The 23,427-nt window shown below is 42.0% G+C and overlaps 1 protein-coding gene and 1 non-coding gene across 16 annotated transcripts in view; one reads left to right on the forward strand and one right to left on the reverse strand.

Moving 5' to 3' along the window:
• CAMTA1 (calmodulin binding transcription activator 1) overlaps positions 1-23,427 on the reverse strand; it is an 894,146-nt gene that overhangs the window by 819,778 nt on the left and 50,941 nt on the right. The window lies entirely within an intron of this gene.
• LOC115867214 (U6 spliceosomal RNA) lies at positions 3,501-3,607 on the forward strand. Its single transcript, XR_004045006.1, has one exon. It is a non-coding gene; the product is annotated as a U6 spliceosomal RNA (small nuclear RNA).

Consider the following 23,427-nt stretch of genomic DNA (forward strand, 5'->3'; position numbering starts at 1 on the left):
CCTCCCTGACCACTGATCTCTCTAACCCTCCCGTCCCTCCCGTCACAAGAAGTTCACTTCCTGGGAGTCTTTCCCTGGTTTCTGATCTATGTTAGGTCCTCTGCTCTTGAACAACCTTTCACAACCTTCATTTTGTAAATACATACTTATTCTTACAATTATCTGCTTAATGGCCATTTCCCTTTAAAGGCAAACTGTGTCTTGATGACCACGCTATACATCCCCAGGGACTGGAACAGTGTCTGAAAAAAGGAGCTCAACTGACCAACTGAATGGCTGGCTGTCCTACTAGACCACAGACTCGGCAAAAGCAAGTTCAACGTCTATTTTGTCCTCTCTTATGTATCTGGTGACAAATACGCTGTCTGGCACAGAGAGAATGTTTAACATTTATTAAATAAATGCTGAACGAATACAGGGGTTAGGGACACCATAATCCTATTCCTGAGGAGAGGAAAAAAAAAAAAACTGCTACCAGTTTTTTGACATCCTGTTACACAGAGCCTTCCTTCCGGATGATCTTACTTAGGTGTGTTCCTCCACAGCATCCTCCTACAGCCCAGGCGTCTTCACCCACATGTGCAGCATCCCCTTCGCTCAGCTCCTGCCATGCGGGCCGCCTCCCAGGCCTCTGGAGATGGCAGCACACACAGCCCAGCACCCCCCCGCAGCTTCCCCCAGGGCGCCTCCAGTGAGACGTCTCCCCACGAGGCACCTTCCTCCGGCACAGGAGAGTGGCTTATGGCAAGTTCCAGAGGGCGGCTTTCCATCAAGTTCCACCAGTGTGACACCACCACGACTTCTCCGCCTTGCAGTAAGCCTCACATCACAGCCTGCCCTGGGGACGAGGCCTGGGTCTCAGCCCTGGGCAGGGTGGGACTCTTCCTTGGGGGCTCTGCCTCAGCTCTAGAGGATGCAGCTACACTGTACGTCTGCTATTCTTATATCCTTTAGAGTTCTCTTCACTTTTTATGAGCCTATCCCTCATTACTTCCATTCCCTGTTATGGTGAAAAATGTTCATTTCTTTAAAAATTATGTTTTATATCAGCAAAACGAAAAGACAACCTACTGAGTGGGAAAAAATATTTGCAAGTAATATGACTGATAAGGGATTAATACCCCAAATATATAAACAGCTCATACAACTCAACATCAAAAGAACAAACAACCCGATTTTAAATGTTCATATTAGGGCTTCCCTGGTAGCGCAGTGGTTGAGAGTCTGCCTGCCGATGCAGGGGACGAGTGTTCGTGCCCCGGTCCGGGAAGATCCCACATGCCGCGGAGCGCCTGGGCCCCTGAGCCATGGCTGCTGAGCCTGCGCGTCCAGAGCCTGTGCTCCACAACGGGAGAGGCCACAACAGTGAGAGGCCCGCGTACCGCAAAAACATAAAATGTTCATATTAAACATTTTCCTTCAATTTAGTCTTTGTTTTTTTTTTTCTCCTGCTTTGATCCAGACTGATACAGATTTGGAATTAATGTGTGTAGTGTAAGGGTCGCATTTCTTTCCCCCTCCCTACATGAGTATCTAACTAACTAAACACATTTATTGAAAAGACTGTTCTTTCTCTGTCATCCTACAGAGCCTCCTGTGCGATAAATCAGGTGTCCAGATACGAATGGATCTGTGTCTGGACTATTTTGCTTGGTTGGTCAACTTGTCTAGCCTTTTACTAAAACCATATTATTTTAATGACTATAGCTTTACAGTAAGTCTTGCTACCCAGTATAGTAAGTCTGCTCAGTTTGTTGTTCTTCAAAATTATTTTGGCCATCCCTGCTGTCTGCACTCCTATGTTAACATCAGTTTGTCAACTCCATCAAGAAAACATCTGCTGGCATTCTGATTAGTACTATACTGAAGGCATAGTTGAATTTGGGAAGAATCAGCATCTTACAACACTGATTCTTCTAATCCATTAACATGGTATATCCATCTATTGATTTAGACCTTTAACTTCTCTCAGTGTTTATTTTTTCCCTGTATAGATGCCTTACATTTCTTTACATTTATTCTGAAAAATCTGACTGTGTATGTTACTACAAATGATATTTTTATTTCACTTTCTATTTGTTGTTGATACACAAAACTGCAATTGTGTCCAGAGTTACTTTGAATCTTGCAATCTTATTTATTAATTACAATAAGTTCCAAGGAGATTTTTTTTTTCTACATACACAATCATGTCATCTACAAAAACAGTTCTATTCATTCCTTTCTGATCCTTGTACCTTTTATTTTTCTTGTCATATTGAACTAGGTAGGGTCTCTAAATAAAATAATAAAGTAGTGGTAATGGTGAAAATAAATTTTTTTTTTTTGCGGTACACAGGGCTCTCACTGCTGTGGCCTGTCCCGTTGCGGAGCACAGGCTCCGGACGTGCAGGCTCAGCGGCCACGGCTCACAGGCCCAGCCGCTCCGCAGCATGTGGGACCTTCCCAAACCAGGGCACAAACCCGTGTCCCCTGCATCGGCAGGCAGGCTCTCAACCACTGCGCCACCAGGGAAGCCCGAAAATAACTTATTTCTATTCCCAGTCTCAGGAGGAAAACTTTCAACACTTCACCATTAAACATGATGTCTGCTATAGGATTTTTCTAAGTAATCTCTATCAAATTAAGGAATTTACCTTTTACTCATAATGTCTTAAGGGATTTCATTTTGAACAGATGCTGAATTTTACCAAAGGCAATTTTTACATCGATTGACATTATCACATTATTTTTCTGCTTTACCCTATTAACTCAGTGATTTCTACTGATTGATTTTTCAAATAGTAAACCTATCTTTGTAATAAGTCTGATGCTCTGATTTAAATCTTTTGAAATCTGTCAACACTTCCTTTATAGATCAGCAATTTTTATAAATGTTCCATGTGTATATAAAAAGCATGTATAATAGTTATTGGGTGCAGTGTCCTATTTATTTCATATTTCATTTTATTCTATATTTCATTTTCAATATTTGTTATTTTCAATCTCCTAGGTCTCTCCTACTGTATCTAATCTACTGGCAAACCCACTGTGACCTCAATTAGGTCAAGACTGTTAGGTGTGTTATTGAGATCATCAAGTGATTCTTTGTTTATTCAATCAGTTAATTAAGTGTATTAAGACTTCCCACTATGATTGTGGATGTGTCTATTCTTTGTTAGCTTTGCCAATTTTTCCTTTCTGTATTTTGAGGCCATGTTTTTAGGCACGTACAGATGTATAACTATTGAATTGAGTATTTTATCATTATGAAATGTCTCTCTTTATCTCTAATAATGCTTTTCTGCCCTAAATTCCACTTTATTAACATAGGTACACCAGTTTTCTTTCAGTTAGTGTTTGAGTGATATGTCTTTTTCTACCATTTTACTTTCCTTCCACTTTTATGCATCCTTGCAAGCAGTACAGAGTTGTGATCCACCTTTTTTTTTTAATCTCTCAATCTTTGTCTTTTAATTGAAATTTTTAGTTCATTTTTATTTATCAATAATATAATTACTGTGCTCGCTTCAGCGGCACATATACTAAAATTGGAACAATACAGAGAAGATTAGCATGGCTCCTGCGCAAGGATGACACGCAAGTTCGTGAAGCGTTCCATATTTTAAAGAATAAATAATAATATAATTACTGATATCCTGAGTGTAAATCTATCATCTTACCATTTGCTTCCTATTATTCCCACAAACTCGATGTTCCTTTTCTGTCTTCTTTTGGATTAATCAAGTCTCCTTGGGCTACTACTACTACTATTACTCCTCCTCCTCCTCCTCCTCCTCTATATTTCCTCTCCATGAGCTAGTAGGTATATATTCTTTTAATGTTCTTTTAATGAATATCCTAGAGATTACAATATGCATCCTTGACTTATCAAAGTCTCAAGTAGATTAATAATTTTACTACTTCCTGGACAATGCAAAGACCACAGGATACTAACCCTATTTACATCCCCACAACTCATATGCTATTATTAAAATTTTTAATTCCATACATATTTTAAACCACACAAGACATTATTATTGTTGTTTCATATATCAACATTCATTTGCATTTACCCTCTCTTTGGTCTTCACCTTTTCCTACATCTTAAAGCTGCCAGCCAGGATCATTTCCCTTCTGCCCAAAGAAGGATCTTTATTAGTACTCCCCTTTAGTGCAGGTCTGGTGTGTATTAATTTTTTCCATTTTGTTGATCTAAAAGGATGATATTTTTGCCTTCCCTTTTGCAGGATGTTTTGCTGGGTATAGAATTCCAGTCTGGCAGTTTACCTTCTTGAAAATACTGTTTACATTTTGAAAATACTGTTCCATTGTCTTCTGACTTCTGTTGCTTGTGTTGAGAAATCAGCTGTCAGCCTTACTGCTCTTTTGAATGTAATACGTAATTTTTCTCTAGGTATTTAAGATTCTCTCATTATCTTTGGTTTTCAGCAATCTTATGTTTCAGTGAAATTTTATTAGAATTTATCTGGTGCAGGGTCTACAGTATTTCTTGATTTGAGAGGCTTGTCTGTTATAGAGAATTCTCAGCCATTATCTCTACAAATATTGCTTCTGTACTATTCCTCCTTCCTTTCCTACTCAGATTTCAATTACACATTGTTAAATATTTTCACTGAATCCCATGTCTCTTAGAATCTTTTATGTATTTCCCATCATTTTTCTCTCCATATTTTATCATTCTGAATATTTATTTTCAATTTATTACTATACAAATCTACTGTTAAACCCAACCATTGAGATCTTAATCTCAATTAATTCAGTTATAGACCTTCAATTCTAGAATTTACGTTTTGTTCTTTTTTTTTTTTTAAGTTCTAGTTCCCCGATTCTTAATCTTATCTTTTATTTCTTTAAACATATTACATACTATGTGATGGTATTTAATTACTCTATTATCTGGATCGCTGACAATCCATTGGCATAGTCTGCTGTTCCTCTTGATTTTCTGTCAAATTGTCCTAAATTCTCATCTAGTGGGTAAGTACCAGACACTGTAAATAAATCTAGAGATCATCTGAGGCTCTGGGTGATGTTATCTTCTTCCAGAAAAAATTCACATTTGGTGCTGTCAAGATCACCTTGATCTAATCAAGGACCGAGGGGATCTGAAATTCAACTTCAGTACTTCTCAGAGATCACTGTTCCCAGGATACAGGCCTTTGGGACTCAAAGCCTAAGGAGTTTTCCAGGGCCCCTTCCTCCCTGACATACCAAACTCCAATTTTTGTCCCCCGCTCTCCAGTTCCTTAAATCTATCAAAATCTCCTCAGTTTTCCAACTTCTCATTTGCTTGCTTCTTCTTGAATCAGCAGATCGATCCTCCAGGGCAAAAGTGGATGCAAATCTGGTCTTGCATCTATGAGCTTCCTTACTTCCCCAGATCTCAAGCCCACAAATCTTCACTGTTTTGTTACCTCTATTACCTTCACACAAATTTTGTTTTAAATTTTGTCCAGCTTTTCTACTTGCAGGAAAGAGGGCCCAACCACTCTGTCTACCATTAGCAAAAATTTCCCCACTCCCATATTTTCTATCTTTGTGGGTTTATATTTTGTGATTCTTTTCTGTCATTTTACCAAAATTTTGGACGGTAGATAAATACATCTTCGATGAGTAACTGCTTAACCTGTTACTCATCACAGCTTAACCAGAAATCTCCAGTCATTCATTTTACTGATAGATCTTTTATATATTAAGGATATTAAACCTCTGTCAAATATGTGACAAATACTTCTCCTAGTTTCCCATTTACATTTTAATTTTAGCACATAGAAATGGTGAGTTTATATGTAGTCCAGTTTATCCATCTTCTCCTTTCTAATTCTGATGTCATGATAAGAACACTGAACATTATGTAAATACAGACTCATATTTTCTTCTAGTGTATTATCATTTCCACTTTTTACATTTACTTCTTTAGACTTATTTTGGTGTAAGGTATGAGACAGACTTAACTTATTTTTTTGATTGGTAAGCCAACTGTCCCAAATTCATTTAAGTAATTAACTCTCTATTTCCTCCTCTAAATAGTGTATAAATCTCTTATAAATCAAAAACTACTTTCTTGATATTTGTATAATTTTACTTTGCTATCTGGCACTGCTGACCCTTTTGTTCATTCTCCTTGCTACTCCAACTTCCCTTGGTTTCTGTAACCCCTCAGCTCTATTCCTCTTCAACTAGTCCTTCTGAGTCTCCTTTACAAGCTTAATTTTCTTCCCATTTCCCTTATTCAGTCTCATGCTCCAGAGAAGATGATGGAAACCGTTCATTACTAGAACCTTTCTCTTCTCTCATTCTCCCTACTCTCCTTGTTCACCTGTACTGTCAGTTTCTTCCAGCTCTCTCTTGACTTCCCAGATCTATATCCAACTACCTTCTAAGATCTCTTCCTACATGTTCCACAGGCACTCTCTAAGACACACTATACAAATTTAATTTCAGTGCCTCCTCAAACCTACTTTTCTTTCTGTATTTCATTATCTACATACCACCATCATCCAAGCCAGAATCTCAGTAGTTCCTCCTCTCCTTTGCCATCACATCTTAGAGGTCATGATACATCCTACTGATTCTAGGTCTCTGGTCAGATCCTTCTCTACTGCCGCTGCATTAAAATAGGTCTTAATTATCTCTGGTATGGATTCCTCCCCAATTCCCAACTTCCCTCCAAACCATTCTCTAAACTGCCCAAGAGTGACTGTGTAAAATGAAAATCTGATCGTTCTACTTTTCTGATTAAAATCTTTCAAGTGATCCTGACTACTTGTAAGGTAAAAATGTAAACCCAGCATGGCATACAAGGCTTTCTGTGAGCTGGTTGTTGCCTACCTCACTAACCTTAATTCATCTATCTCTCTCCTTAAACCCTGACCCAGCCATACCTAATTACTCAAGCAAGCCAAACTACTGCCTTCTTCCAATCCTTTGCTCATGTGGTTCCTTCAGCCAGGAAAGTTTTCTTGCTGATTCTTTGTCCAGCAAACTCATAATCATCTTCAAAATACAGTCTTAGTGTCATACTTTATAAAACATCCACCACTTATATGCCTCAAATTTATCTTGTACACACATACCTCACAATTCCATTTTATCCCTTATCACACCACTTTGCAATTATTTTTTATGTGTCTTCCCCATATGACTGTGACACCCTTTTATTCACCTCTGAATGGCCCGGCTTACCTCAGGGCTTGGGGACACAGTAGGCACTCAAAATGCTCACTGAATAAGAAGATTAACAGACATGATGCTTACTTAACAAACTGGTTTATAAAAATTATCAAAAATATATTTCTTAATGGAAAACTATGAAGAGTGACATTTGACTCAAATTGTAATCTCATCAGGTAACAAATGTATCTCTGAAGTTTTACAAATAGCTTAGAAGCACTCTAAGTAATACTAATGAGGCTCTGTATTATAAATTTAACCCGTGTAAAAATCACTTGTTCAAGGGCTCCTGTTAGTTAAGGAGTTAAGTCATCTCATTCAAAAAACATGAGATAGATAGATATAGTTCTACACCAAAAAAAGAAGCTAAAAGTCTACATAACTAGAGCAAAAATTTTTCTAGTCTTTGCGTACAAATGGTACAAGACACTTTGTTTTTGAACTTTTGTAAAAACCTTCACATCTATTTCCTAACTATGGGACAACTACAGCCCCAGGCAGGACAGCTGCATATCTTTCTTTATTTGGGCAATTGCTTTCTCATTACAAAGAGAATAAAAGAGCCACAACAAACATTCAAAAGAAAAGTGGCTCCATGTAAATGGAGAGTAGATAAAGGCATTTTCCAATAAGTTAGATGAAAAGAATGTTTTGATTTCTCAGATTATCAAAAAGGATTTGATATGAAAGTTTTAATAAATTTGTAAAATGTACTTTTAAGCACAAAAAAATCTTAGTTCAAATTTTAAAATCAAATATATACAGTGAAAAGTGACAGAAATATTCCATTAACCTGTTTTCAAAACACTCACAGACCTGTCAGGAGACGTGAAGACCTTGTTAAAAAACAGACCACAGGTACTACCCTCCAGTTCAGAGTGACATGGATACAAACTGATAGGAAGCCATGACTACTGAAACTTCCAGATCTCAAGAAGGAGCATTTCAATCAGCCATGTTAACATCTTCCAGTCATTAAAAAACTAGAAAACGAAGACTACAGCATTCGGTACCCCCATAACCTTATAAACGGCACTGATTTCTCCGCCTACCACACTAGACTGTGAATTCATGTCTTCTGTGTGTTCTGCAATGTGTTTACACAAGACTGTATAATAATAAAGCAAACACTTGTGGAACGCCCCCCCACCTACAAGGGGGAAGTTTTTAACCCCAGAACTGCTTTGCTTTTCACAACCCTCCTCTCTCCCACAGGTAAGCCCTATCCTGACTTCTGTACCAATTACTTCCTTGCTTTTCTGTAGAGTTTTCACAACCTGTGGCAATTTTCTTTAAATAACAGCTTTATTGAGATATAGTTCACATACCATAAAGAGTACTTTTAGGATATTCACAGAGTTGTGCGACCATCACTGCGGCAGTTTTTATCTCCATCGATGTGGTTAAGATGGAATTTCCCAGAATCCCCTTCCCTGAGTCTGCCCAAGATTTAAAAGGTGGAACAGAACAGCCTCCACTCTCTGAATGCCTGCACGGTTAGAGGTGGTGACGATAGAAACTGAGGTGCCAGAGAGTTCCAGCTCATCCACATGTTTCCTCTTTGGACACTAGCTTTAGTTCCCCTAACACTAGAAGCTGGGCAGCAAACACATGAAAGGATAGCCTGTCCTCCCAGAAGTCTCCCAGACCCCGGCAGGCTGCCTGGGCCACCCACCCCAGTGTTTCAGGAGGTGGTTCATGACCCTTCTCTGACCTTCTAATTCCTCCTCTGGGCTCTATTTTTTCACCTTCTCCCAGGATTATGTACAGACTTACTTCTGTAATAAATAAATCCCTTATTCCATAATACTCCCAGTGGTTCTGCTTCCCTGACTGAATCCTGATACACACCAGCTACTTGTTTCTCTAAACAATAGCTCAGCATTGACTCTTTTCGAACTTCGTAAACACAGAATCAAACACTATTTTGTGAGATTCCTCCATGCTGCTGCACACAGCTGTTCCTTGCTCACTTCTCACTGCACTTTAATAAACTATTTTATACCATATACCATTTCAATGAACTTTTTATTGAAATGTAACATACAAAAAGAGCACATGTCATAAGTGTACCTGTGCCTCTATACATGTATCACACCCAAAATTAAGAAACAGAACCTTACCAGCACCCCAGAAGCTCCACTAATACACTCTCCCTACTCCCCAAAGGTAACTACTCCTGACTACAACCATAAATTATTTTTCCTGGCTTTGAACTGTTCTGAACTTGTATCCAGAATCATATAATAAATAAATTTGAGAGTCTGGTTTCTTTCATGCCATACTATGCTTGTGAAGGTTATTCGTTTCTTGAATATACCATCAGTTCATTCATTTTCATGGCTGTCCAGGTTACAGTATATGAATATATCACAATTAATTTTTCCATTCTGTTGTTGTGAGCATTCGGGCAGTTTTAGGTTTGAGGAATTTGGAATCACACTCCTGAGGACATTCTTGCACATGTCTTTGGAACGTATATGCACATACTTCTGTTGGGAACATACATCAGGAGAGGAACTGCTGAGACGCACAGTGCAGACAATTCTAGATAATTCTAGATTTCCAGCACTGATGCAGATGACCGTCAGCAGTGCGTGAAAGCCCCCACTGCTCTGTTCCTTGCCAGCACCTGACATTGTCTTTTTGAATGCAGTCATCTGGGTGTGTGATGGCATCTCACTGTGGTTTCTTCTACGTCTGTCTGATGACTGATGAGGTGAAGCACCTTTTCCCATGTTTCCTGACCGTCTGTGAAGTGCCTGTTCAAGTCCCTTGCCCATTTTCCTATTGGGCTTGTCTGTCTCTTTCTTACTAACTTGCAGGACTTCTCAAAATATTCTGATTATATTACATTCTGTTGGCCAATCCCACACTTTGACTTTTCATTCACGTAACACCATCTTTTGATAAACAGAAGTTATTTTAATGTAATCCAACATATCAACCTTTTACTTTATATAAAGTTAGTGCTTTTGGTGTCTTATTTAACATTTATATACTACCAACCATGGGCAAGTGAACTAATGTTTTATAAATATTACGTTACGTGTTGCCCCTGTTAACTCATGGAATCCTCCAAACCATCCTACAAAAATAAAGAATGATTCTCCCGGAGACACAGGGTGCTGGCAATGGACTGAACAGCAGAAGGGAGGCTGCCGGATCCAGCAAACAGACTCTTACCAGCTTAGTGCTGCCCACTCAGCTGTGCACACTCATGTGGGAGTACAGCTCCCACCAAGAGAGCTCTTACCACCACACCTCATCCTTACCCACATACACGGAACATGCACAGACATACATATATACAACATGCACATAACATTTCTCACGTGCCTAGGACACTCCCAGTCCACATTTCAAAAATTAAAAAAGTCAACCTGGGGGGATCTTCAAGATGACGGAGGAGTACGACATGGAGATCACCTTCCTCTCCACAAATACATCAAAACTACAACTACATGTGGAACAACTCCTACAGAACACCTACTGAACACTGGCAGAATACGTCAGACTTCCCAAAAGGCAAGAAAATCCCCACGTACCTGGGTAGGGCAAAAGAAAAAACAGAGACAAAAAAAAAGGGACGGGACCTGCACCTCTGGGAGGGAGCTGTGAAGGAGGAAAAGTTTCCACACACTAGGAAGCCCCTTCACTGATGGAGACGGGGAGTGGGCAGGGAGGAAGCTTCAGAGCCATGGAGGAGAATGCAGCAGTAGGGGTGCAGAGGGCAAAGCACAGAGATTCCCAAACGGAGGATCGGTGCCGACCAGCACTCACCAACCCAAGAGGCTTGTCTACTCACCCGCTGGGGCGGGTGAGGGCTGGGAGCTGAGGCTCTGGCTTCGGAGGTCAGATTCCGGGGAGAGGACTGGGGTTGGCTGCGTGAACACAGCCTGAAGCAGGCTAGTGCGCCACAGCTAGCCGGGAGGGAGTCTGGGAAAAAGTCTGGAACTGCCTAAGAGGCAAGAGACCATTGTTTCGGGGTGCATGAGGAGAGGGGATTCAGAGCACCACCTAAATGAGCTCCAGAGACGGGCGCGAGCCACGGCTATCAGACCCCAGAGACGGGCATGAAACACTAAGGCTGCTGCTGCCGCCACCAAGAAGGCTGTGTGGGGCTTCCCTGGTGGCGCAGTGGTTGAGAGTCCGCCTGCCGATGCAGGGGACACGGGTTTCGTGCCCTGTCCAGGAAAATCCCACATGCCGCAGAGCGGATGGGCCCGTGAGCCATGGCCGTTGAGCCTGCGTGTCCGGAGCCTGTGCTCCGCAATGGGAGAGGCCACAACAGTGAGAGGCCCGCATACCGCAAAAACATAAATAAATAAAGAAAGAAGGCTGTGTGCAAGCACAGGTCACTAGCCACACCTCCCCTCCCAGGAGCCTGTGCGGCCCGCCACTGCCAGAGTCCCGAGATCCAGGGACACTTCCCGGGGGGAACACACGACGCACCTCAGGCTGGTGCAACATCATGCTGGCCTCTGCCGCCGCAGGCTTGCCCCACATTCCAATTATAACTACCGTACCCCTTCCTCCCCCCAACCTGAATGAGCCAGAGCCCCCTAATCAGCCTCTGCTTTAACCCCATCCTGTCTGGATGGGAACAGACGCCAGAGGGTGACCTACATGCAGAAGAGGGGCCAAACCCAAAGATGAACGCCAGGAGCTGTGCTAACAAAGAAGAGAAGGGGAATCTCTTCCAGCAGCCTCAGGAGAAGCGGAGTAAATCTCCACAATCAACTTGATGTACCTGCATCTGTGGAATACCTGAAAAGACAACGAATCATCCCAAAATTGAGGTGGTGGACTTTGGGAGCAACTGTAGACTTGGGGTTTGCTGTCCGCGACTGACTTATTTCTGATTTTTATGTTTATCTTAGTATAGTTTTTAGCGCTTATTACAACTGCTGGATTTGTTTATTGGTTTGGTTGCCCTCTATTTTTATTATTATTACTTTTTTATTTCTTATTTATTTTTTCATTTTAATAATATTTTTATTTTTTTTCTTTCTTTTTTTCTCCCTTTTCTTCAGGCTGACAGGACCTTGGTGCTCTTGCCTGGTGTCAGGCCTGAGCCTCTGAGGTGGGAGAAGCCAAACTCAGGACACTGGGCCACCAGAGACCACCTGGCCCCAAGTAATATCAATCGGTGAGAGCTCTCGCAAAGATCTCCGTCTCAACACTGAGACCCAGCTCCATCCAACGGCCAGCAAGCTCCAGTGCTAGATGCCGCATGCCAAACAACTAGCAAGACAGGAGCACAACCCAACCCATTAGCAGAGAGGTTGCCTAAAATCATACTAGGTTCACAGACACCCCAAAACACACCACTGGACGCAGCCCTGCCCACCAGAAAGACAAGATCCAGCCTCATCCACCAGAACACAGGCACTAGTCCCCTCTACCGGGAGGCCTATACAAGCCACTGAACCAAACTTACCCACTGGGAGCAGACACCAAAAACAACGGGAATTACGAACCTGCAGCCTGCGAAAAGGAGACCCCAAACACAGTTAAGCAAAATAAGAAGATAGAGAAATATGCAGCAGATGAAGGAGCAAGGTAAAAATCCACCAGACCAAAGAAAAGAAGAGGAAATAGGCAGTCTACCTGAAAAAGAGTTCAGAGTAATGACAGTAAAGATGATCCAAAATCTTGGAAATAGAATAGACAAAATGCAAGAAACATTTAACAAGGACCTAGAAGAACTAAAGATGAAACAAGCAACGATGAACAACACAATAAATGAAATGAAAAATACTCTAGATGGGATCAATAGTAGAATAACTGAGGAAGAAGAACGGATAAGTGACCTGGAAGATAAAATAGTGGAAATAACTACTGCAGAGCAGAATAAAGAAAAAAGAATGAAAAGAATTGACAACAGTCTCAGAGACCTCTGTGACAACATTAAACACACCAACATTTGAATTATAGGGGTCGCAAAAAAGAAGAGAAAAAGAAAGGGTCTGAGAAAACATTTGAAGAGATTATACTTGAAAACTTCCCTAACATGGGAAAGGAAATAGTCAATCAAGTCCAGGAAGCGCAGAGTCCCATACAGGATAAATCCAAGGAGAAATACGTCAAGACACATATTAATCAAACTATCAAAAATTAAATACAAAGAAAAAATATTAAAACCAACAAGGGAAAAGCAACAAATAACATACAAGGGAATCCCCATAAGGTTAACAGCTGATCTTTCAGCAGAAACTCTGCAAGCCAGAAGGGACTGGCAGGACATATTTTAAATGATGAAAGGGTAAAAACCTACAACCAAGATTACTCTACCCAGCAAGGATCTCATTCAGATTCGACAGAGAAATTAAAACCTTAACAGACAAGCAAAAGTTAAGAGAATTCAGCACCACCAAACCAGCTTTGGAACAAATGCTAAAGGGACTTCTCTAGGCAGGAAACACAAGAGAAGGAAAAGACCTACAAAATCAAACCCAAAACAATTAAGAAAATGGGAATAGGAACATACATATCGATAATTACCTTAAATGGAAATGGATTAAATGCTCCAACCAAAAGACACAGACTGGCTGAATGGATACAAAAACAATACCCGTATATATGCTGTCTACAAGAGACCCACTTCAGAGCTGAGAACACATACAGACTGCAAGTGAGGGGATGGAAAAAGATATTCCATGCAAATGGAAATCAAAAGAAAACTGGAGTAGCAATTCTCATATCAGACAAAATAGATTTTAAAATAAAGACTATTACAAGAGACAAAGAAGGATACTACATAATGATCAAAGGATCAATCCAAGAAGAAGATATAACAACTGTAAATATTTATGCACCCAACACAGGAGCACATCAATACATAAGGCAAATGCTAACAACCATAAAACGGGAAATCGACAGTAACACAATCATAGTAGGGGACTTTTAACACTCCACTTTCACCAATGGACAGATCATCCAAAATGAAAATAAATAAGGAAACACACGCTTTAAATGATACATTAAACAAAATGGACTTAATTGATATTTATAGGACATTCCATCCAAAAACAACAGAATACACTTTCTTCTCAAGTGTTCATGGAACATTTTCCATGATAGATCATATCTTGGGTCACAAATCAAGCCCTGGTAAATTTAAGAAAACTGAAATCGTATCAAGTATCTTTTCCAACCACAACACTATGAGGCTAGCTATCAATTACAGAAAAAAAATCCGTAAAAAATACAAACACAGGGGCTTCCCTGGTGGCGCAGTGGTTGAGAGTCCACCTGCCGATGCAGGGGACACAGGTTCGTGCCCTGGTCCGGGAGGATCCCACATGCTGCAAAGCGGCTGGGCCCGTGTGCCATGGCCACTGAGCCTGAGCGTCCGGAGCCTGTGCTCCACAACGGGAGAGGCCACAACAGTGAGAAGCCCGCATACCGCAAAAAAAAAAAAAAAAATACAAACACATGGAGTCTAAACAATACACTACTAAATAACCAAGAGATCACTGAGGAAATCAAAAAGTACCTAGAAACAAATTACAATGAAAACACAATGACCCAAAACCTATGGGATGCAGCAAAAGCAGTTCTAAGAGGGAAGTTTATAGCATACAATCCCACCTCAAGAAACAAGAAACATCTCAAATAAACAACCTAACCTTACACCTAAAGCAATTAGAGAAAGAACAAAAAAAACCCAAAGTTAGCAAAAGGAAAGAAAACATAAAGATCAGATCAGAAATGAAGGAAACAATAGCAAAGATCAATAAAACTAAAAGCTGGTTCTTTGAGAAAATAAAACAAAATTGATAAACCATTAGCCAGACTCATCAAGAAAAAAAGGGAGAAGACACAAATCAATAGAATTAGAAATGAAAAAGGAGAAGTAACAACTGACACAGCAGAATTACAAAGGATCGTGAGAGATTACTACAAGCAACTATATGCCAATAAAATGGACAACCTGGAAGAAATGGACACATTCTTCGAAAAGCACAACCTTCCGAGGCTGAACCAGGAAGAAATAGAAAATACAAACAGACCAATCACAAGCACTGAAATTGAGACTGTGAATAAAAATCTTCCAACAAAAGTCCAGGACCAGATGGCTTCACAGGCGAATTCTATCAAACATTTACAGAAGAGCTAACACCTATCCTTCTCAAACTCTTCCAAAATATAGTGGAGGAAGGAACACTCCCAAACCCATTCTATGAGGCCACCATCACCCTGATACCAAAACCAGACAAGGATGTCACAAAGAAAGAAAACTACAGGCCAATATCACTGATGAACAAAGATGCAAAAATCCTCAACAAAATACTAGCAAACAGAATCCAACAGCACATTAAAAGGATCATACACCATGATCAAGTGGGGTTTATTCCAGGAATGCAAGGATTCTTCAATATATGCAAATCAATCAATGTGATAAACCATATTAACAAACTGAAGGAGGAAAAGCATATGATCATCTCAATAGACGCAGAAAAAGGTTATGACAAAATACAACACCCATTTATGATAAAAAACCCTCCAGAAAGTAGGCATAGAGGGAACTTACCTCAACATAATAAAGGCCATATATGACAAACCCACAGCCAACATCATTCTCAGTGGTGAAAAACTGAAACCATTTCCTCTAAGACCAGGAACAAAACAAGGTTGCCCACTCTCACCACTCTTATTCAACATAGTTTTGGAAGTTTTAGCTACAGCAATCAGAGAAGAAAAATAAAAGGAATGCAAATAGGAAAAGAAGAAGTAAAGCTGTTTGCAGATGACATGATACTATACATAGAGAATCCTAAAGATGTTACCGGAAAACTACTAGAGCTAATCAATGAATCTGGTAAAGTAGCAGGATACAAAATTAATGCACAGAAATCTCTTGCCTTTCTATACACTAATGATGAAAAATCTGTAAATGAAATTAAGCAAACACTCCCATTTACCACTGCAACAAAAAGAATAAAATACCAGGGAATAAACCTACCTAATGAGACAGAGACCTGTATGCAGAAAACTATAAGACACTGATGAAAGAAATTAAAGATGATACAAACAGATGGAGAGATATACCATGGTCTTGACTGGAAGAATCAACATTGTGAAAATGACTACACTACCCAAAGCAATCTACAGATTCAATGCAATCCCTATCCAACTACCAACGGCATTTTTCACAGAACTAGAACAAAAAATTTCACAATTTGTATGGAAACACAAAAGACCCCGAATACCCAAAGCAATCTTGAGAAAGAAAAACGGAGCTGGAGGAATCAGGCTCCCTGACTTCAGACTATACTACAAAGCTACAGTAATCAAGATAGTATGGCACTGGCAATAAAACAGAAATATCGATCAATGGAACAGGATAGAAAGCCCAGAGATAGACCCATGCACATATGGTCACCTTATTTTTGATAAAGGAGGTGAGAATATACAATGGAGAAAGGACAGCCTCTTCAATAAGTGGTGCTGGGAAAACTGGACAGCTACATGTAAAAGAATGAAATTAGAACACTCCCTAACACCATACACAAAAATAAACTCAAAATGGATTAAAGACCTAAATGTAAGGCCAGACACTATAAAACTCTTAGAGGAAAACAGAGGCAGAACACTCTATGACATAAATCACAGCAAGATCCTTTTTGACCCACCTCCTAGAGAAATGGAAATAAAAACAAAAATAAACCAACGGGACCTAATGAAATTTAAAAGCTTTTGCACAGCACAGGAAACCATAAATAAGACAAAAAGACAACCCTCAGAGTGGGAGAAAATATTTGCAAATAAAGCAACTGACAAAGGATTAATCTGCAAAATTTACAAGCAGCTCATGCAGCTCAACATCAAAAAAACAAACAACGCAATCCAAAAATGGGCAGAAGACCTAAATAGACATTTCTCCAAAGAAGACGTACAGATGGCCAACAAACAATGAAAGGATGCTCAACATCACTAACCATCAGAGAAATACAAATCAAAACTACAATGATCCAATAAAGATGTTAAAAAAAAAAAAAACTACAATGAGACATCACCTCACACCGGTCAGAATGGCCATCATCAAAAACTCTACAAACAATAAATGCTGCAGAGGGTGTGGAGAAAAGGGAACACTCTTGCACTGTTGGTGGGAATGTAAGTTGATACAGCCACTGTGGAGAACAGTATGGAGGTTCCTTAAAAAACTAAAAGTAGAACTACCATACGACCCAGCAATCCCATTACTGGGCATATACCTGGGGAAAAGCATAATTCAAAAAGAGTCATGTACCACAATGTTCACTGCAGCACTGTTTACAAGAGCCAGGACATGGAAGCAACCTAAGTGTCCATCGACAGGTGAGTGGATAAAGAAGATGTGGCACATATATACAATGGAATATTACTCAGCCATAAAAAGAAACGAAACTGAGTTATCTGTAGTGAGGTGTACGGACCTAGAGTCTGTCATACAGAGTGAAGCAAGTCAGGAAGAGAAAAGCAAATACCATTCGCTAACACATATATATGGAATCTAAAAAAAAAAAAAAAAAAAAAAGTTCTGAAGAACCTAGGAGCCGGACAGGAATAAAGACACAGACGTAGAGAATGGACTTCAGGATGTGGGGAGGGAGCAGGGTAAGCTGGGACGAAGTAAGAGAGTAACACTGACATACATACACTACCAAATGTAAAACAGATAGCTAGTGGGAAGCAGCCGCGTAGCTCAGGGAGATCAGCTCAGTGCTCTGTGACCACCTACAGGGGTGGGATAGGGAGGGTGGGAGGGAGACGCAAGAGGGAGGGGATATGGAGATATATGTATACGTATAGCTGATTCACTTTGTGACACAGCAGAAACTAACACACCATTGTAAAGCAATTATACTCCGATAAAGATGTTTAAAAAAAAGATGCTAAAATAATAAATAAATAAAGTTAAAAAAAAAAGTCAACCTGACTAAAGATTAAATTGTATTTCCAATGCAATCTCATAAAAGAGTGAAATGGTACAAGTCTAAACCATTTAGACTTGGCATCAATTTACAGAAAATGACAAGCAGATAATTCAATGGTACAGATGAATAATGCAAAAAAAAGAATTAAACAGTAAGAAAATCAAAAATTAATGAGTGGGTGCTTCCCTGGTGGCGCAGTGGTTGAGAGTCCGCCTGCCGATGCAGGGGACACGGGTTCATGCCCCGGTCCGGGAAGATCCCACATGCCGCAGAGCGGCTGGGCCCGTGAGCCATGGCCGCCGAGCCTGCGCGTCCAGAGCCTGTGCTCCGCAAAGGGAGAGGACACAACGGTGAGAGGCCCGTGTACCGCAAAAAAAAAAAAAAAAAATTGAGTGGGCATGGAGGAAAAAAAATATTTTGGTAAAAGTTAGAAAGCAAAGTGAGATTAATCTTCACTATATATTTGTGAAATATTTTTAAAATCATACTAAATTTGTTGTCATAGTGAGATTATGTCAGTTTCAGACAGAAACAGTACAGTAAAAGAACTACGGGAATGTACAATGAGGATGCTTATAATTACTTTCAGACTAGTAAGACTATCCTCAATGAAAAGTTATGAGAGGCCATTAGTAGCCAATACCTGCCCTCTCAACTCCCTCCATGAGGTCTGAGCTAACGTCTTGGTCATTTTTCCAGATCTTTCCCCGAGCCAACAATATAAAGTTTTCTAACAACTTAAGTTTCTCAGAAACTGATCATCTTGTAAAGTATGGTGTCTTTCCAAACTGGATGGCCACGTCATCAGAAATGCTCACTGTCACAGCGTTTTGGGACTGGGTGGGTAATGGAACAGACAGAAAAGAACCTTAAGGTATGAGTAAAGAAGAGCATCTAACTGATGGAGATGGACTATGGGAAGGAAAGAAAAAGTGATTTGTTACAAATAGGTGTTTCATATCAGGCTGAAATATTCAGAAGGGAAAAAAGGATAAAGAAGGCCACAGAAAAAAACAGAAACAGAAAACCTGTGCCCTCACAGACACCAGACTTTGATGTTATCCGTGGCTTAAAGAGTTTTAATCCAAATTCCAAAGTGTCAGTTCGTTCCAATGATCTGTGTTCTAATAAAGTAACTGCACATTTAATAAAGCCCACTTATCTATTACAGATGTTCCCCTCCAGATTTCCTTTTGCTTACTTTTAACAACAATTTGTTTAATTACAGTGAAGACTTCTTCTGAAAGCAGTCAACAGAAGATTTAAGGCGGTGATTCCCAACCTGGCTGCACTTTAGAATCTCCCAGGGAGCTTTTAAAACCCCAAGCCCGGGGCCCCACCCCAGAGACCTCAGTTTAATTGCTCAGGGGTGGGGCTCAGGCCCCGGTATGTTTAAAAAGCTGTTCAGGACTTCCCTGGCGGCGCAGTGGTTGAGAATCCACCCGCCAAAGCAGGGGACACGGGTTCGAGCCCTGGTCTGGGAAGAGCCCACATGCCACGGAGCAACTAAGCCCGTGCGCCACAACTACTGAGCCTGCGTTCTAGAGCCCACCAGCCACAACTACTGAGCCTGCGTGCCGCAACTACTGAAGCCCACGCACCTAGAGCCCGGGTTCTGCAACAAGAGAAGTCACTGCAATGAGAGGCCCGTGCACCACAACGAAGAGTAGCCCCCGCTCGCCACAACTAGAGAAAGCCTGTGCGCAACAACAAAGACCCAACGGAGCCAAGAAAAAAAAAAGGCTGTCCAGGTGACTCTAACACGCGGCCAGGAGTGAGAACCGCCAACACAGAGACAGAGCGCGGGCCTGGGAGCAGGAGCAGGACTGGGCTTCTCGGGGGGCATGCTGACCACTTTGCACAGAATCACGGAACACCCATATACACACTCACTCCGACACCCCAAAAGCTATCCCACTTGTTGCTATCCCACTTGTTGCCCCTCTGAAGGGGCAGCACCGGCCCCATGTGAGAGCCGCTGGTCCAGAGCGTGCATGGACCTGGTCTGCACTAACTTGGTCTCCCCCTCTGGGCGGCAGCTTCCTGAGCTCCAGTGCCGGCGTGGACGACAGCAGTCGTGTTCTAACCTTGCTTGCTAACAGCCAGGGTTAAGGGCTGGCTGGGGCAGCTGCTGCTGGAGGCGGCCAGAAGCCCAAGCGGGAAGAGGTGGCCCCACTCCCCAGCTTCAAGCAGAGCATCTCCACTTTCTTCTGTTTTACAGATTCAGCTTACCCATAAGTTTATGTTTGGAAAGAAAGGCTCAAACACTCAAAAAAAATTTTTTTTAAGTTTGAAAACTGCCAGACCTTCCGGTTCAAAAATACAAGTATTCAACTGAGAAACACAGTTCCAAACTGCAAGCTCCTGTCGTGTTCCTCCTGTTTCTAACCCCAGCACTTGGCACATGGTAGGACTTGTGTACATGATGGTGAATGAAAGGAAGAAAGAAAAGAGGAATGAGGAGAAATCTGAGGAAGACGTCCTCTCCCCCTTGTTTGAATCTACTACCTTGAGCGTCTTCAGGACCGCAAATTCCTAAAGCGGTAGATTCGGCTCCTGCGTGTCGTGTACAGTTTGGCACACGGTGGCCTGACCACAGGGATTCTGTATGTGAGGCGTTTCTCCGGAGAGGCATGTGGAAATTTGTTTCTTCTTTCAAGTATAGGTGTGTGGGTTGAGGGTGGGGTGGGAGGGAGCTGGATCAGCTCTACAGTGGCTCCCATGACGCTGGCCTCCTGTGCAAACCCCTCCCCTTGAACGCGGGAGTGACCGTGAATCGATTCTAACCAACAGAACACAGCCAAGGGATGGGAGTGAGTGCGTGCGTGTGATTCCATCACATAAGACTGTAGCATCCTTCTTGCTAGGACTCTCTCCCCCTTGCTGGCTTTTAGCCAAGTGGCCGTGTTAGGAAGACACAGGTAAAGAGGCACTGAGGGCCATCTTCAGCTGATAACCAGTGAGACACTGAAGTCCACAGTACATTGGCTCACCTGGAAATAAACGCCGCCGACAACCTCCTTAGCTACAAAGAGTCTCCTTCCACAATCAAGCCTTCAGATAAGATTCCACCCCTGCCCGGCAACCTGACTGCATGCAGCCTTAAGGCAGAGGGCCCAGCTAAGCCGGGCCTGGACACCAGACCCACAAAAACTTGTGAGGTAAAAAACATCTGGTGTTTAAAGCTGCTAAGTTTATGGTAACACCGTCATGCGGCAATAGATTACTGAGTGTAACTAAGGGTGGAAACAGCATGTTGCAGGGCCCTGGGGTGGGGAAGAGCCAGGCACAGGTGAAGACCTGGAAGCAGGGAGGGGTGGCTGGAGCTCAGCAAGCGTGGGAGGGAGGGAGGGCCCCGGGTAAGGCTAGAGAGAGGCAGGCTCCGCCGGGCACCTTAATGTGCTTGAGTTTATATCCAGGGAGCAGTGAAAGCTCCTGAAGAGTGCAAGCTGGGGAAGAAACGTGATTCGATTTGCATTTTACTATTTTAAAAAGGTAACTCTGGCTGCTGTGGGGAGAATGAACCAGAGGAGGTCCAGAGTCGAGGCATGGCAGGCACGTAGGAGGCTCCTGTGGACATGCAGGTGAGCAGCAGTGACAGTGGCGATGGGAACTGGAAGGATTAAACAAGTGAAGATAGAACAGGGGGTCCATGAACTTGGATGAGAAAAGAACTACACCCTTAGGTCAGTAACCTCCAAATGAAATACAGTATTGTGTTTAATTGTGAATACAGGCAACAACTCAGCAATACGGGCAGTACCTGTGACTTTTGAATCTCAGACTCTTTTTTAATCCCTGTTACTATCATTACTATGAAGTATCATTTGTGTTTATCATTACTTCAAATTTGTGGTAGCTACAGACCCACCACTAGATCTGTTATTTAAGAACATTTAAGAAGTATATATAGCACCATGTCACAAATCTGTGTTTCATTAAGATTTTTGTAACTATTCAAGACTGATTCTGAAAACGTGTCCACAGGCTTCCTCACTCGAATGCAAAAGGGCCCGAGAAACCCTGTGACAGAGAGAGGAGGGGGGCGGCTTGATAGGGTTTGGGGCTGCACTTGCTCTTGGGGGTGAAATAAAAAATAAGGACCACTGTAGGGGCAGCAGATCTGGGGAAAGACCGAGAGTTCAGTTCTGGATGATTATGTCTGAGGTGCAAGTAAGGCATCTGAGTAAATGAGGAAAAGTCAGGGCTTAATTTGAAACACGTAGACAGTACTTTGAGCTCTGTTAGGAGCTGAAACTACTTAACGAGAGAACGTTGTATGAGAAGAGAGGTGGAGGGCAGAAGCCCCAGGGAACTTCACCCTGGAAAGGCTGGACTGAGAAAAGAGATCTGATTGGGGCGGGGGTGTGGTACGAGAGGCAGGAGGAACACCCAGAGGAGGGTGTCAGCACAGAGAAGCATCTCGGGGAGGAAGGGAGGGGCGACCACGCTGAAAGCTGTTAAGAGGCTGCATAAGGTGAGGATCGTGTCTCCTGGGTTTGGCGATTTGTATGATGTTGGAAAAGATGGGCAGTTTCGGGCGGGGGCGGGGGGACAGGAATAGGTGAAGAATAACTGGAAACCAATAAAGTGGAAGAAATAAGTGGATTGCTTTCTTGAGAAGTTTTGATGTTGAGGATTTTAAAATGGGGCTATTGATGGAGAGGGAGCTCGTTTATTTTCTGTTGCAGATTGGGCACACCCAGAAGACCTCTGTATGTGAATCAGAACGATCTGGTACAAACAGAGGGACTGATGATGCAGGAGAACACAAAACAACCGCCGGACTGAAGTCCCTGGAGAGGAGAGGGTCCGCGTCCAGAGCTCACGTGAACAGACCAGCCTCTGACAGAAGGAGGGAAGACACAGTCCCGGCTTGGTGGCAGGAAGCTCTAGAGCACCTGCTGCCTTTATTTGCTAAATGTTGGGGGGGATTCAGGGGCTGAGAGGCGTGGGGTGGTGGTGACGGCGAAGGAGTGGTCTAGCATGAAGAATGCAGGCAGTATGACGTGGTTGTGGAGAGTGAGAACACGCGCGGCTGGAGGGGAATCTCACAAAACTGTGGGTAGTGGTCACTGCCCACTTGACGCTGGGGATCAAGAATTTACAGAGACGCAAGTCTGAGTCTTTATCTTGTTTCTCCAGCAACACTGAGCTGCTTGGGTGAAGGCACAGAGAAGCCAGCAGGTAGGGTTCATTCGGGATCGGGATTTGTCCAGCTCGATGTGAGAGGAGGAGGAGAGGAGGGCAGGAAAGTCAAGGTACCTATAAGAGAGTGACTATGTACTATGAACTCTGGAATTTAAGCCGGAGAAGGAAGAAA

This window comes from Globicephala melas, chromosome 1 (assembly GCF_963455315.2).
Source record: "Globicephala melas chromosome 1, mGloMel1.2, whole genome shotgun sequence".
NCBI lineage: Eukaryota > Metazoa > Chordata > Mammalia > Artiodactyla > Delphinidae > Globicephala > Globicephala melas.